Source organism: Pipistrellus kuhlii, unplaced genomic scaffold, assembly GCF_014108245.1.
Source record: "Pipistrellus kuhlii isolate mPipKuh1 unplaced genomic scaffold, mPipKuh1.p scaffold_m20_p_6, whole genome shotgun sequence".
In the NCBI taxonomy this organism is placed as follows: domain Eukaryota; kingdom Metazoa; phylum Chordata; class Mammalia; order Chiroptera; family Vespertilionidae; genus Pipistrellus; species Pipistrellus kuhlii.
The window spans coordinates 35,757,817-35,771,711 of NW_023425562.1; positions in this window are offsets into that span (position 1 = coordinate 35,757,817).

Here is a 13,895-nt window from a genome sequence, read left to right on the forward strand (position 1 = left end):
GCCACTTGCTGTAAAAGGTTAGTGTGCCTCTGAGGACAGTCCAGAGCCGCGGAAGTCACAAAAGGGGAATGAATCCGTGTCCCCAGGACCCAGGCTCCAGCCTCCCCATTTCCTGTCCCTGCCCTGGGGTCGGAGATTAAGGAGGAAGGAGGGAGGAGGAAGGGCTCTGTGCTGGACAGGTGCTCGCCCTCTGATGGACCTGATGTGCAAACCCGCCCACGTGGGAGGGAGCCGTGTCTGTTTACACATAACCCTCCCAGAATGAAACGCTACCTGCTTCGTAAGAATGAGGGATCCACCCGCCTTAGCTCAGGAGAAGCCGGAACACACAGCCACTGGGTTCTCCGAGTCTCTTTGCCCTCCTGCCTCTCCTCACCACTGAGGCCTTTTGCTTGTCTACCTGCACAGGTGTTATTTGTTTCTTAGGAGTGTTGGACGCACCTGCCAGGCTTTTGCATTTTCTCTGGCAGGAAGCACTTCAGCGGGAGAGCATGGGCCTGCTCCATGTTGGGGGCCAGAGGATGATCTGAGAAGTGCAGGATCCCTGCAGAAATTGTTATTATTTCATCACCACCAGCAGCAAACGCTTCAGGCTCAGGCAGCAAACCCACAGCCGATACCTCCATGTCAACCTCACTCTCACTGGCAGCGAGGTGCCTGAGCAAATCAGCAGGCTTTGGCCACCCCTCACTTCCCCCACCTCAGAGGCAGGCCGAGGGCTCCCAGGGCTGAAAGGTGCTGGAGTTAAGCGTTCCTGGTCAGAGGAGGAGAGGCCTGTCTGCCCGACATAACGCCATCGGCTGGGGGATTGCAGAATGCGTCCTCGCCATAATCTAGAAGCATCTTTCAGACAAAACTCTGCTTGAAATCAATTGTGTGCAAAGAGCTGCCTGCTGTGGCCATTCAGCGTCACACAAAGGGGCGCACGTCTCCCCGTGGTCTTTAACCACGGCCGGTTTATCTAATGAGACCAGAGCTTTAATTTCTTTTCACATCAAACCCAGAATCAATGCTCTGGGTTCAGCAGAGTGTGGAAACAGGCCCGGAGCTGCTGGGGCCCAGGGGCCGTCGGGAGCCCTGGCTTCTCCCCGGGGTCCTCTTCAGAGGCTGGTCCCTGCTCTGTGGTCCTCGCCTGGGGACCGGCCGGCGGATGCGATGCTACAGGAAGTCAGCCACGTGTCTGCTGACACGTAACTCCTCCCAGAACGAAAGGCTACCTGCTTCGTACGAATGAGGAACCCACCTGCCTTAGCTCAGGAAAAGCCAGCACACACAGCCACTGGGTTCTCTGGGCCACTCTGTCCACCTGCCTCTCCTCACGACTGAGGCCTTTTGTTCATCTATCTGCGCAGGTGTTGTTTGCTTTTTAGGAGTGTTGGACGCATCTGTCAGGCTTCCCATCTCCCATGTCAGCCACCTGGGGACAGCTGCTCTTTCCAGATGGGGAGAGGGGTGCCCTGAATTAAAGGCCGATGGCCTTGGGGTCATGGGGACCCCACAACAGGACTGCCAGGCATCTGCCTCTGCATCCAGTGGGCTGAACCTCCAGGAGCTGTGGCCAGCGGGGCCTCAGGAGGCTTCCGAGAGATCAGGCAAGGACAGGAGAGCAGTGCTGTTACCTTGAATCATCCTCTAACTCAGTGAGGCTGCCCCACCACCGGGTTTGAGTAGAAACCCCTGAGCAGGCCAGCCCTTGGGGCAGGGAAAGGAGGATTGGGATCACAGCCATCAAGGCAGAAACAAAGGGTCGTCCCTGTTCTACCATTCAGGCACATGCCTCGCGAGGGTCAAAGGGACCCTGTCCTGCACAACCTGCTGAGCAGGTGGCCCTGTGTCCAGTCCTCACACTGGGTGGGACAGGGCTGAATGCATGAAGGCAGCGGTCACTGCAGAGGACATGGGGGCTGTTTGGGCCACAGGTCACAAGTTATTAGGTCATAGGTCCCAGGTCACAGGAGCTGAGGGTGCTGGAAGAAAGGCTGTGTCAGCCTCCTGACTTCCACCCTCAGGCTGACCTCACTGCCACTCCATTTTGAAGGCATCATTGTCACTCTGGGGGAATACCAGTGACACCTGAGGGTCAGCTCCTGTTCAGTGGACGTCTGCTTCTCATGGCCCACGATGGGGCTGCTCCATCTCTTCTCTTTCAGAAGCAAGTGCTGCCATTTCTTAGTTTGAGGGTGATTCCACAGCTGCTGTCCACCTTCTCTCATTGCAGCCTGCAGAGAAAACAATGTCTGTGTGGCCCATAACAGCAGGTGACAAGGGCTGCCTCCCGGTCCCAGCCCCCTCTGTCCTCTCTAGCCATGCTGAGGGCCACCTGCCCACCCAGAGTTCTGGGCTGAGGACATGCCCCGAGCTGTGTGCACTGAGTATTGACCACGAGGGTGAATAAACTGAGGGAAAACCAAGTTCTCCATGGCTTGGGGCCTCAGTTTGAACAAAGGTGGATGGTGGGTGTCCTGTGGGCCCAGGCCTCCCCGTTCCTGGGCAGATGCTGATGTTGGCTGTCTGAGGACAGCTTGGGCCATGCCCACAAGCCCTGGGCCTCCTGATTTCCAGGCTGCGTGTATTCTCTCTCGCCACTTTCTCTGTCCACGGCCAGAAAGCCCTCTGGATGAGAAATGGTGAGGCCCCCAGGCAAACGGTCAAATGTATGCAGGGCTCATCTGACTGTGTCCCTGTACATAATGCTTGCGAGATGGTCTTTCTCCTCCAAGGCCCATGCCCATTCTGTTTCAGTTGCTGAAACACATGCAATGTATAGTATTTTGAAAGTTGGGAAACTACATAAAACCACAAAGGCAAATATAATGAATTTTGCAACCTGCACGACCCCATAAACTACTGTTATTTTCCTTGCATTGTGATTTCAGCTTTGTTCTCCCACTGAGGTCATGCTACCTCCTCATGATGGAGCGTGGACACTCCTGTTTCCCAGGGACACCACCGCCTTGGTCATTGCACGGGGAGCCAAGCTTTCATGTAGAAAGAAACCAGTGTTGCCGAAACTGGTTTGGCTCAGTGGATAGAGTCGGCCTGCGGACTGAAAGGTCCCAGGTTTGATTCCGGTCAAGGGCTGTACCTTGGTTGCAGGCACATCCCCCGTAGGGGGTGTACAAGAGGCAGCTGATCGATGATTCTCTCTCATCGATGTTCCTAACTCTCTCTCCCTCTCTCTTCCTCTCTGTAAAAAATCAATAAAATATATTTAAAAAAAAAAGAAAGAAGAAAGAAAGAAAGGAAGAAACCAGTGTTTGTGGAGCATGTTCCTGAAAGAGGCAGATGAGTGCCTATCTGTTGAATGGCCAGATCCACCACATGTTTAGGACCCTTTAGGGATGTTCAGCCAGGCCTGGGGCGGCCCATCAGTGATGGCCCCTAAGATCACTTCCGCCTGAGGCTGACCCCCGGTGGACTCCCCAGCCCTCCACCCTCAGTCCTCTCTGCTGGGACGTCTCCCTGACCCCACAGCTTCCCCATTGTTGGTGCTGTCACTGCGGATCGAGTCTGGCACAAGAGTCCTAAACCATCCTTGTCATCTCTCTTGCTCTGTTCTCATTACCCCTGATCAGAAACTTTGAGGTTCTGTCTTATCTGACTGGGAAGAACATTCATTCTCCGGACTCTGAAGTGAGAGCAAGACCTAGAGGTTGGCTTGTGTTCTCCTTCTGTCCCAGGACGTGAGCTCTGTGCTCCGTGAGGTCAGGTGCCACACTCCTCGTTACCCTGTTACCTCCCGAGATGTCCTTCCCGTAATTACAGGGTCCAGCCGCCATGTTCACTGGTCCCACTGCTCTGGATGCAGTGCGGGCCTCGCTGTCTCATGTCAGGAGCACCTTCTCTCCACGGCCGGTGCCACCCGCTGTGTGGTGCTCAGGACTCCCCGCTTCCAGGGATGACCCCTGTGCCACCACCTCACCAGACTCCAAGCTACTCCATGGCAGGTGGAGGCCTCATTTTGCTGTATTTCCTTCTCTGTGACCTCAGAGTTAGAACTGAGAATTGGTCAAGGAAGGTGCTTAAAAAACTGTCTACTGAATCACTAATGAAAGGAACAAGTAAAATAAGAAACCGGGAGATTCAAAGAATCTTTACATTAGCAACACTTTTCATTTGATGTCAATTATATCTCATTAAAGCTGGGAAAAAATGACACGGCATCGAGGAAAGTTGGGTGGTCAGTAAGGGGGAACTTTCTGTGCAGTTTTTGTCTTTTTTTCTGAGAATCTATGATTATTTCCAAATAAGATGTTAAGAAATAATAAAGGAACAGAAGAATTTCCCCACCTGGGGTGTGTTTATTTTGTTTGCGTAGGTCTACTTATCAAATCAGAACTTGGAGCTGGAGTGGTTTTGTGAGGCCCACAGTTTGGGGGAGCCTGGTGAAGATGGGCCATGCTGGTTTTCTTTTCTCGAAGCTTTGAAAATACTGAACACTGTTCATACCTCTCTGTTTTACCTGTTTTAATCAATGAAACAATTTGGTTATAGAAGAACCTTAAGGCCACCAGGTCAATGTTCTGAACTCTTGCCCAGCTGCTACGTGACCATCAGGCTACTTGGGTACACCAGCGGGCTTCTCTGTATGTGGAAGTTTCGAGCTTGTGGGCTGCATTTGATGCCAGAAAGTGTTGCCTTACCTTGGGACCCATCAAAGGGAGAACTGAGGGTGCACGTCAGAATCGGTTTGCAGACCCAGGGGGACACAAAGGGGCCAGAGGAAAGCAGTGCTTAGTTCTAGGTAAGAGAAGTTGCGATGGGGGAGGGTGGCTCAGTGTGAAGGCTTTATGGGAACATCTGTCTGGGGCATGGACAGCTGGGGCTGCATCTTGGAAGGGTTTTACTAGTTGGAATTTGTTTTAGAAAATAGATTTACTTCTATGTGTTAGTTTCTGCTATCAAAAAAGAGAAGTTAGGCATATGAACAATTTTGCTTTCTCGTGAATTACTTTTAATCCATAGATAATGTGTGTGTTGCCTATGCATGTGTATCTTATAGAAAATGCACAAAATTTTCACGAAATGATGTCAAATCACCAACGAAAGAAAAAAATAAACTTGGTATCATTTCAACTCACTCTTCCCCAGGTCATCACCAAACCATCCAGACTCACCCCTGGGACCTGAGCATAGGAAACATTCCTCTGAAAAGATTGTTCTTAGCGGTGAAAGTTTTCTTTAAAGCAAAATCGTGTTAATAACTTCATTTCTTTCAGCCATTTCAATGCCCTGCATATTGCGGAAACAAAAAGACCAAATTCATTAGGGATAAATTATTAACTTAAATCTTCAAAGCAAGGTTTGAAGAAAGGAAACCTCACCAAACGGAGGGGGAGGCCCAGCGGCACATAACTCCGTCCATTGTCTGTGCATTATTGCTGCTATTACAGCTAATTGATGCACTGGCGGTTAATTAGTAGCCTGGATTCTCCAAATGTTTCGCAGGACAATTATGTTGTGCTGTTCTGAAAAGCTCAGGATCTCAGGGTGATATCCGTCCACCTCTGCTCACTGTCCGGCAGCCACCCAGCTGGCTCCTCAAGCGTTTCTAAGGTGAGGAAGGTAAACAGGAGGTGCCTAAATAACACCGAAGTCATCACACTCCACAGCGTCCTTTGTCTCCTTTGCCCAAGTAAAAAAATCTATCTAAGGTTTTGTTTACGTCATGGCGGGCAAAAGATAGAGTGAGCCGCACGTGACAAAGGACATCAATGTTACATCCAGGCATGTGTCCAACTGTCCTACCATCCCGGCTGGGAGCTCCAGAGTGAGTTACAGGGCCCCATGGTTTGGGCATACCCTGCTCCCGGTCTGCAGGGACTATGCGTTTCTCGGATACAGAGACGTATTTTGTGTTGTCATGTGCTCAGGGGGGTTTTGTTTTATTCCATTTTAAGTTGGTTTCCTAGATGGGTCCTTTTAGACTGTCTGCAGGTAAAAAGCGGGAAGCAGAGAGTCCTGTCTCAGGATAAGAGCCAGGTCTCCCTCGGATGCTACGGGTCTGCACACCAGGTCTGCAGGAACACCAGGTCCTCATTTTCTCCTTCTCAGCATTTCTGAGCAATGCAAATGGCATAGACAGTGATGATCTCAGGTTGAAAATTGGGCTTTTCCCGGTGATGCTGTGGCTGGTTCCCCTTGACACGTGAAAGGGGCCAGCTCTTGCCCACAGGTTTCCTGCTCTGTGACAGGAACACTCAGGTCTCAGGGCCCCACCGGGCTGCCACACCCAGAGGAACAGCATGTCTTCACCCTGGTCAGTGTACACATGGACATGCTCACAGGCTGTGTAGGGGTTGCAGGAAGTGTGTTTGGGGTTGTTAGCGCAGCGTAGATAGAGCTCTGGGTTGGACAAGGCCTTGTGGGAAAGCATCCAAGTTGGGGCATAGCACAGACACCTTCATGTCACCAGCAGCTGCTCCTTCCTTGTAGGGATGGCCTCCTCACCCTTCCTCCCTTCCCTCGGTTTCTGAGCTGGCTGCCTCCTCCCAAGGAAATGGATTTGTGCTCCAAATGCATGTGGGCCCCTTTTCATCCCCCTCACACCCTCTCACCTCTTCTGCTGGAAGACTCCCAGGTGAGAGCCAATTTACATCAGGTGGGACCCTTCCCTGTGCTTGAAGGTTCTGATGAACACAGCCTGATAACAGCATGTGCTGAAGGAGGCCACGCCTGATTGGTGGTCTTACTCCTGCCAATATGACCCAGGTGACCACGCAGCTTCCATCTTCTGACTATCTGACTCAGGTGACCATGCAGCTTCCATCTTCTGCCTGCCTGACCCAGGTGACCATGCAGCTTCCATCTGCCTATGTGATCAAGGTGGGGCTGCAGTTTCACCTTTTGGTTCAAGGGTGTCCCATGTCTGCCCTCAGGGGTTTTACTTCTGCACTCGGTAAGCTACAGTGACAAGGCCTGCTGCCTGGCGGCCGTGTCCTCCTGGCCACAGTGCGTGTGCGCGGCCTGCCAGGCTCTGCTCCCCATGGCCCTGCGTGGGACAGAACCTTCCCCTCTAACATGGCCACACGTGGCGACTGTGATGGTGCCCTTGGCACCAGGGCTGGGCAGCCGGAAGGTGATTTTCAACAAGAAAAGAGCAGATTCTGCTGAAAATATACCTACTGAGATAATTCAATTTCATCTGTAAAAATGTGGCTTTATGCAGAAATTGTCAGTGATATGATCCAGCTAATTAAGGCATGCATGGTGCTAGCAGTTTCATTAGAGGAGATAATATTGCTCAAGAAAAATAAGAAATCATTATGATGAATGTCTCAACATTGCATTACATGTTAATGAAGTGTAAATGATCTAATTATTTTTGAAAGAATACAGATTCGATTAAACTGTCGGAATTAAATTGGAAAGGACAGCCTATTGTACTTTTTATGTACAGACAAGTTAGCGTTAATTAGGCACAATCTACAGGAACAAATGAGGCACAGCCCTCGGTGTGCAGGCCTGGATGTATCCCTCAAGGCAGGTTTCATAAAGAGAGATATTAGGAAAAATTGTAAGTCAATTACTACAGTGTGGCCACGCTGGGAGGGCTGGGGCGGGGAGTCTTGGCCATGCTCCTTTCCATGGGGTTGGGAGTGGAATAAGTCCACTTTCTCCACCTCTAACTTCATAAATTCTGACTCCGCTCACTGGAGGAGCTAGTGCTTCTCATTGTGAATCCTGGAACCAGCTTCCCGAAGGCAGTGGCGCTCGGCTGATGGTTCCCACCTGGTTGGGCCTTTACTGATTCCCTGCTAGGATCTCAGCACAGGGCACTTCAGCACGTCAGTCACTGTCCCACAATGAGGCCACCACTCTCGACCATTTCTTTCTGGAACAACTAACTGAGCTGTGAGGTTTTAAATCTCTACTATTTGTTTTAAATCACCCCCACTCCCCCCTTTGAGAGGAGGAGGATGAGCAGCAGGAGGAGGAGGAGGAGGAAGAGGAAGAGGAGGAGGAGAAGGAAGAGGAGGAAGAGGAGGAAGAGGAGGAGAAAAAGGAGAAGGGAGAAAAGGAGAAAAAAGAGGAGGAGGATGAGTCGCAGGAGGAGGACCAGGAGCAGGAGGAGGAGGAGGAGGAAGAGGAGGAGAAGAAGGAACAAGAGGAGTAGGAGGAGAAAAACTTATTGAAGTAAAAAAACCAGTCTGTAATACTCCATCTACACAAACCTATCTATTGATACTTTTTCTTTTTTGAAAACTTTGAATATTTGCATCCATTATACCTTCTACCTTGCTTTATGTTTTTATAGAATCCAGATCTGAAACAAAATTTAAAGGGTGTGGCTGCTGGAAGTGGACAAGTCATGGTGCCGGGACAATGTGGACTTCAGTTTAGCAATGGGGAGATGCTTGCCTGCACCGCCTTCCGGACTCACGTGATGCTCTGGGGATCGGCCTGTGTGTCAGGGCCCCCTGGCAGTGCATTCTGTGGGAGATTCTGCCCTCGCCCAGGAGGGTGGCCTCCATGGACTTTCCTGCCCAAATGGACCCGGTAACCATTTCCAGGGCCCCTCCCATAGGAAGTTTGTGAAAGCATCGGTCTTTATTTCAAATCTCTGTATGAAGCCTCCATTTCCAAAGCAAAACTGTACCGTGGATGGAATTATATTCTTGCTTAATTATGGAGTTGTTCCACTTATTAAAACCCAATACAAAAAATATGTTTAAAAGGTTCCAGATAAATTAAAGGATGGTTATTTACAGAGAGTATTTGCCATATCAAAGGATTCACTGCTGGGGTTCTGCTAATTCTTCTGGTTCATTAAAGATAAGATACAGTTGGTGCAATAGCCACGAACATATTTATTTCATAAAATGAGGTACCAAGCTGTTCCTTCCCCTTCCTCTTTCTCAGAGAGGTTCCCTGGGGGTGAGAAGGCAGGGGGCCTCTTTGGTGCATAGGAGCAAGAATATTTCTTTTTTACACCCAGCTCCAAAACTTTAGGGTAATTATTAATAATTAGAATTGAGTGAAAAACCCACACAGAGTGAGTTATTCAGTGTAATTTGCAGTTAACAATAGTTTCCTTTCTGAAACCTCAGGAGTAAGAACAAGAGAGTCACACAGTCTTTTTGTTTTAATTTCTGGCAGCTATAGGGACCAAGATTTAGAAAAACCCTATAGAGGGAACCACATGCTTAAGAATTACCAAAAAATAAAAAGGCACACACATCAACAACAACAAAAAGTAATTTGTAAAATGCGTGGAATGTGGGGTTTACAATATATTTGGCCTCTGCTCCAACAGAACATTCACAAAAGTGCTCACAGCAAGCCGGGCTTTTTGTTTTAAACATTTTCAGTTTGTGCTGACAGAGCTCCATCCCAAAAAATAATCCTGGGAGAAGCTTCTAAGGCGGTGGAGCCTTTGGTTCTGGGGCATGGATGACCTTGGGGCATCAGGTGATGCCTGAGGATGCCAGGTGATGTCTGTGGGTACTAGGTGAGGACCACTGGACACCAGGTGATGACTGGGTACTGGGTAATGACCTGGCTGATACCAGGTGGGGCTGGCCCTGAAGAATAGGCCACAGCAGCTGTAATGACTCTTGCCTATGGTCCTGGCTGGGCTTTGGTGACAGGCTCACCTGAGCCTCTGTCACTGGCTCCGCCCCATCCTGCTGTGGTCCTGGGCAGGCCCCGCACAGGGGCGGCGGGGCAGCTCAATCTCTTCGCTTGCTCATTGGATCCTGCTTGCTCCAGGAGCTTTGGGGACATGGCTGCTGCTTTTCCTGCTCCCTGACATCATAGTTCACGAGCAGGTGACACTTGATTGGTTTGTTGAGAGGTGTGGTCAGAAGACCCTACCAGGCCCCAGGCGTCCATGCACAGGATGCAGACTGTGCTAACTATTTCGGACAAGAGATTAAGGTCTGGGCCCAGGAGGGCTGGACACCACCAGGTCATGAATAATCTGGCCCAGATCAAATTGAAAAATCATTTTAAACTGAATGGGAAAGCATGTCCATAATGCTTGAAAAACAGGGAAACAAATTACCATTTCTCTTTGTGAGCCTCTCCCACTGGCGAGTGCCTTCTTCCTGCATGCCTTGTCCTCTGACCACCTGGGCAAGGTGGCGGTGACAGTGGGCAGTCAGTGAGGTGCCTCGGTCAACCAGACCCAGTTGGAGTATACACACACACACACTGAGTGGTCAGATTATTATGCATTCAGAAATCATAATAACCTGGCCACTCAGTGTGTGTGTGTGTGTGTGTATATATATATATATATATATATATATATATATATATATATATATATATATTTATTCAGACCAGGTGCATGAATTTATGCATGGATAGGATCCAGCCAGCCTGGCTAGGGGTAGGGGACATGGATGGTTGGCTGGCCTGCCTGCTGGTTGAACTCTGGTCGAGGGGACAATTTGCATATTAGCCTTTTATTATATATGATATACACTGAGTGGCCAGATTATTATGCGTTCAGAGATCATAATAATCTGGCCACTCAGTGTATATAGACTTACAAGTATATGTATTTGTTATACATGTAACACATGTAAACATGTAATTACAACAAAGTTATGTTAAAAACAAAGAGAGTAAGTAATCAAACTCCTTACCTCCTGATTGCCTTAGCTTTGCATGTGGTCTGTGCCCTCAATGTGTCAGTCTGCATGGAGGAGACGCAGTCAGTGATGGCGCCTCAGTCAACCGGCCCTGGTTGGAGCTTTAGCCCCTTGAAAATGGGCAAACACGACAAATCAGAGGTCAGACTGCTGTCCCTCATTTTCCAGCACACCCCTGTCCGAAAGGCCCAGCTTTCTGTCTAAAATCATGGCAAAACCTCCCACAGGCAGGGTGGGCACCGCGGGGACCATGGGCACCACCCTTGCTGAGCTTGCAGGATGAGAGGAGAGGCTCCGAATGCGACCAGGAATCTGCATGTTATAAAGTTCCAGCTGCACCCACATCACCTGGGACACACTCCCAGGTGTGGCACAGACAGGAACCTGCTGGGGTGCTGGTCTCAGGTCACACACCTTTGTAGCCACCTGCTCCCTGAGGCACCTGTACTGCACACACACACACACACACACACACACACACACACAACGTCGAGTGGAGCTCATCACCCTGCCGCTCACTGGGGTTCACTGAAGAGGCCTTGAGAACGGCTGCCAACTGACCATTCGCAACAGCTGGGCGGGGACGGCCAGGAGTGGGTGAAGGCCCCAAGGGTGTGGGGCTAGAGGCTGGAGGAAGAAGATTCCTCCGGGTGGTTCACGGGAGAGAGTGGAGCCCTGTGACAGTGGGTGCTCCCCTATGTGTGGGGTGCTTCCCAGCTGCCCTGCCTGCCATGGGGGTGTGAGTGAAGGGACAGTGGGGCCTGACAGATAGACATTCAGTTATATGTAAGAGAGAGTGTGTTAATTGACAGCACAATGCAATCTTACACTGATGTGTAACTGTATGTATAATTATACACATACACGTTTACCCCCCATGAGGACCTTCCCCTGTGCGAGGCAGACAGCTCTGTCGGGGGCTGGGCCTTGGCAGCCCTTCCCACTGGCCTGTGCTCTGGGCCAGAGGCAGCATCTCGGCTTACTCATCCAGGAGACAGGCCTTGGCTGCTGCCCTCCGAGATCCTTTCCACCTGGCTCTGAAGTTCTATCGTTCTTTGATTCAAGCTCCTCCAGCCTCCTATCCTCAGATGATACCTAAACATAATATGTTTGGGGCGATGGGAACTGTGGGCGGCGCGGTCCTGCCCTCTCTTGCCCAGCTTGTGTTACCGCCAGTAAAAGAGCCGGGTGATCATCCCTATCGCTTTGGCTGATGAAAACATCCTGAAGTTGTAAGGAAACGCCCTGGAGACTCAAGTGACCATCTGCTCACTGTTTCTGGACGCGGAAGGCCTGTCACCTCTAATGGCTCTTCTACAGGAAAGCACACACACACACACACACACACACACACAGTGTGATATACTACAATAATTAGACCAGAAACCAGGGCTGTGAGGGAAGACTGGGTCCTGGGTGCCTGCTAGCTGCTGAAGGGAAACCCAGATCCCAGGTGCCAGAGGGAAGCTGGTGCCGACAACTGGGGGAAGGAAGGCCTATTCTTACATGAATTTCGTGCACCAGGCCTCTAATATATATACATGCATGGGCTGGCTGGGCAGAGGGGATGTGGGAGGTTGGCTGGCCAGCCCTGCCCCTGATTGAACCCCAGTCAGACAATTTGCATATTACTCTTTTATTATATAGGATACACTAGAGGCCCGGTGCACAATATTTGTGCATGGATAGGGTCCCTAGGCCTAGCTAGCAATCAGGGGCCTTCCAGCTGCTGGCCAGGGCCTTCATTCATTCTGAGCTGCCCCATGGTGGTCAGCACATATCATAGGGAGCGATTAAACTCCCAGTCTCCCAGTAGAACTCCCGAGGGGACATTTTGCATGTTAGCCTTTTATATATATACTAGAGGCCCAGTACATGAAATTGTGTACAGGTAGGGTCCCTAGGCCTAGCCTGTGATCAGGGCCATCTTCCGCCTGTTCGCCAGTCCCAGTCCTGCCCTACCGCCACCCATCCCTGTTCCCCATGGTTCCCCAGTTCCTCATGGTTCATCGTTTGCCAGGCTGTGATCAGAGCCTTCAGACTGTGGTGGAGGGACCGAAAGGTGGTCAATGCATCTTATATTGTAGTTACTAGTTGAGTGATCATTCTGGTCATTATGCCCTTATGGTAGGTGGGTTTTTATTACATAGGATACATATTTCAGAGAGGAAGGGAGAGGGAGAGAGATAGAAACATCAATGATGAGAGAATCATTGCTTGGCTACCTCCTGACTGGGCATTGAACCTTGTCTTCCAAGATCATAGGTCAATGCTCAATCACTGAGCCACACCGGCCATGCACATAGGATGGCTTTTATTAAGGGCATATGTTCATGGACAGGAGGTGGGGAGGAGATCCTGGCTTCACAATTATGAGCTGAGGTTAGGCTGGGAAAGGAAAACCCGGAGTTGGAGTATCTTCAATGAAACAGACGTGTTTGGTGGGTATATCTCTACATGAGCAGGTCACAGGTGACACACAAAAGCTCCAGGAGGACCACAGCCTGCCAACAATGAACCCTGTCTGGGCCCATGCTGACCTGACTTTGGGGAGGGGACTGGACCTCAAGGGGTGGGGGTTTCCTTACCTGGGATCTGCTATTGGAGACATCAGTGAGCAGAGGCTGCAGCCTGAACCTGAACTCACAGTGCAGATGCTCACTAAAGGTCTACTGGATGAAAACTCTCAGTAGAAGTGAGACTACAATGCTGATTTTTCTTCAGGTTCCTGGACGAGGGGCTGTGTAAGAAGGACACGCTAATTTTCTGAGCCCTGCTGCATGCCATAATTTAAAAAATATATATATTTTGTTGATTTTTTATAGAGAGGAAGGGAGAGAGATAGAGAGCTAGAAACTCCGATGAAAGAGTAACATTGACCAGCTGCCTGCTGCACAGCCCGCATTGGGGATGTGCCCACAACCAATGTACATGCCCCTGACCAGAATCGAACCTGGGACCTTTCAGTCCGCAGACCGATGCTCTACCACTGAGCCAAACCGGTTTCAGCTGTGTGCCATAATTTCATTTGGCACTCACAAAAGTCCCCGGGGAGAGGGGCAGGTTGCACGCAGGGAGGCCCTTTAGCTGTCCGGTGTCTGCTCCTGGGCCTCAGGTGGCATGGGGTGTATTTGACCCCACCTGTGCTCACTCTCTGTTGTCTGGGCTATGATGTGCTGGTTGACGGGACGGGGGGTGCACTGGCCAGACTCTGCAAGGCCTCACAGACTTTTTGGCAGAAAGTGGTACCAGGAAGCAGGACAACAGTGCATGGAGAGGTCACCGTACACGCCT